Below are 3,503 nucleotides of genomic sequence, written 5' to 3' on the forward strand. Positions count from 1 at the left end.
ACCTGGCGCATATACTACTGTTTTCTCCTGACGTAAACCTGGCGCATATACTACTGTTTTCTCCTGACGTAAACCTGGCGCATATACTACTGTTTTCTCCTGACATAAACCTGGCGCATATACTACTGTTTTCTCCTGACGTAAACCTGGCGCATATACTACTGTTTTCTCCAGACGTAAACCTGGCGCATGTACTACTGTTTTCTCCTGACATAAACCTGGCGCATATACTACTGTTTTCTCCTGACGTAAACCTGGCGCATATACTACTGTTTTCTCCTGACGTAAACCTGGCGCATATACTACTGTTTTCTCCTGACATAAACCTGGCGCATATACTACTGTTTTCTCCTGACATAAACCTGGCACATATACTACTGTTTTCTCCTGACGTAAACCTGGCGCATGTACTACTGTTTTCTCCTGACATAAACCTGGCGCATATACTACTGTTTTCTCCTGACGTAAACCTGGCGCATATACTACTGTTTTCTCCTGACGTAAACCTGGCGCATATACTACTGTTTTCTCCTGACATAAACCTGGCGCATATACTACTGTTTTCTCCTGACATAAACCTGGCACATATACTACTGTTTTCTCCTGACGTAAACCTGGCACATATACTACTGTTTTCTCCTGACGTAAACCTGGCGCATATACTACTGTTTTCTCCTGACATAAACCTGGCGCATATACTACTGTTTTCTCCTGACATAAACCTGGCGCATATACTACTGTTTTCTCCTGACATAAACCTGGCGCATATACTACTGTTTTCTCCTGACGTAAACCTGGCGCATATACTACTGTTTTCTCCTGACATAAACCTGGCGCATATACTACTGTTTTCTCCTGACATAAACCTGGCGCATATACTACTGTTTTCTCCTGACGTAAACCTGGCGCATATACTACTGTTTTCTCCTGACATAAACCTGGCGCATATACTACTGTTTTCTCCTGACATAAACCTGGCACATATACTACTGTTTTCTCCTGACGTAAACCTGGCGCATATACTACTGTTTTCTCCTGACATAAACCTGGCACATATACTACTGTTTTCTCCTGACGTAAACCTGGCACATATACTACTGTTTTCTCCTGACATAAACCTGGCACATATACTACTGTTTTCTCCTGACGTAAACCTGGCGCATATACTACTGTTTTCTCCTGACATAAACCTGGCACATATACTACTGTTTTCTCCTGACGTAAACCTGGCACATATACTACTGTTTTCTCCTGACGTAAACCTGGCACATATACTACTGTTTTCTCCTGACATAAACTTGGTGCATATGCTACTGTTTTCTCCTGACGTAAACCTGGCACATATACTACTGTTTTCTCCTGACATAAAACTGGCACATATGCTACTGTTTTCTCCTGACATAAACCTGGCACATATACTACTGTTTTCTCCTGACATAAACCTGGCGCATATACTACTGTTTTCTCCTGACGTAAACCTGGCGCATATACTACTGTTTTCTCCTGACGTAAACCTGGCGCATATACTACTGTTTTCTCCTGACATAAACCTGGCACATATACTACTGTTTTCTCCTGACGTAAACCTGGCACATATACTACTGTTTTCTCCTGACATAAACCTGGCACATATACTACTGTTTTCTCCTGACGTAAACCTGGCGCATATACTACTGTTTTCTCCTGACATAAACCTGGCACATATACTACTGTTTTCTCCTGACGTAAACCTGGCACATATACTACTGTTTTCTCCTGACGTAAACCTGGCACATATACTACTGTTTTCTCCTGACATAAACTTGGTGCATATGCTACTGTTTTCTCCTGACGTAAACCTGGCACATATACTACTGTTTTCTCCTGACGTAAACCTTGCACATATACTACTGTTTTCTCCTGACGTAAACCTTGCACATATACTACTGTTTTCTCCTGACGTAAACCTTGCACATATACTACTGTTTTCTCCTGACATAAAACTGGCACATATGCTACTGTTTTCTCCTGACATAAACCTGGCACATATACTACTGTTTTCTCCTGACATAAAACTGGCACATATGCTATTGTTGCCGAGCTGGACACATCTTGTGATCCGTTTGACTTGGCGTACACATGAAATTACATCTTTTTTGCTTTGGCCACCATTTTACACCTACTTTTTTTTACTTAAAATGTGTCCAATTCCACATGAGCCCCATGAATAGCCTCATGTTTATACATGAAGTTAGTATTACATTATCTTCAGCCCACAAGAAAGTCCAAACTAACAGCTAATTTATATAATACATGAGACATTTTATAAGGAATTACATAGGAGGCACAATTTTATTGGTGTTTTAATATCTATACAACACAATGAAACGTTTACTTGGACGTAGTATTAATGTTAGATGTTTTTAAATAGCATGAGGGGCACATTTTATTAACAAGCTTTTGCATAAAGCCTCTTATTATAAACAGTGCTATCTAGTTCTGTTTGTTTAGTATCTAAACTGAATAATAGGTGCATTCACCTCAAAGACCACAGTTTTCTGTGGCTTCCATCTGTCAGTAGCACAGCTGACTCATGAGGCAGGTGAACACCCCCCAGATACATCTGTTATAGTATTGGAGCAAAGGTTTTATGTTGTTAGTTCCACTTTCTGCAGAACAGGAAGCAGAGAATTCATTTCAGAGTCTTCAGAAGGTGACTTAAATACCTGTAAGTTGAAATGTATAGCAGTTAGGATTTCAATAAGCAAATATTAAGTTAAGATACATACTATATTAATATAAAAAAAACCTGGAAATATTCCTTAAATAAGCCAATTTTGCACCCAAATCTACCAGAAATGTAATCTATTTCCTGGCTTCTAAGTAATACTTGCCAACTCTTCCTGAATGTCAGGGAGACTCCCTGAAATAGGGGTGATCTCCCTCACTCCCTGAAGAGTCTGGCATTCTCCCTGATGCTGAGCCAGTACAAGATAGGGTTGGCTTCGCCATCTATGGCATGATGACACAGTTCAGAAATTGTGTCCTATGTCCATGTATTAATGCCTATGGAGGTGGCCATTTTCATGAAGACCAAGATTTAATAAAAGACTGACAGGCAAGACAACATGCCTTTAGTAATGGAGACTGAAATGTAAAAGACACTTCAGTCTGTAGAGATTCATTAGCTTCTTTTCTTTAATGCATAGTTGCCTACTCTCCCGGAATGTCCGGGAGACTCCTGCATTTCTGGGAGACCTCCCGGGCTCCCGGGAGAGCAGGGCAACCTCCCCGGTCCTCGCCCCTACAATAGATAAGTGGTGGGGGCGGGGCTTAATGACGCAAATATCAAGTCATCTTAGCCCCCCCCCCCCCCCGCTGTATTTGGTCAAGATTGTGACAATTGTTTAGGGGGCAGTGCCAAAATGATGCAATTTGTGAAGCACCAACCCGGCACACCCACCTCCCCCGGGATCTCCCTGAAGCCAACGAGGAAAAGTTGGCAATTATGTTCTAAGTTAGCA

The sequence above is a fragment of the Mixophyes fleayi genome, chromosome 2, assembly GCF_038048845.1.
Source record: "Mixophyes fleayi isolate aMixFle1 chromosome 2, aMixFle1.hap1, whole genome shotgun sequence".
NCBI lineage: Eukaryota > Metazoa > Chordata > Amphibia > Anura > Limnodynastidae > Mixophyes > Mixophyes fleayi.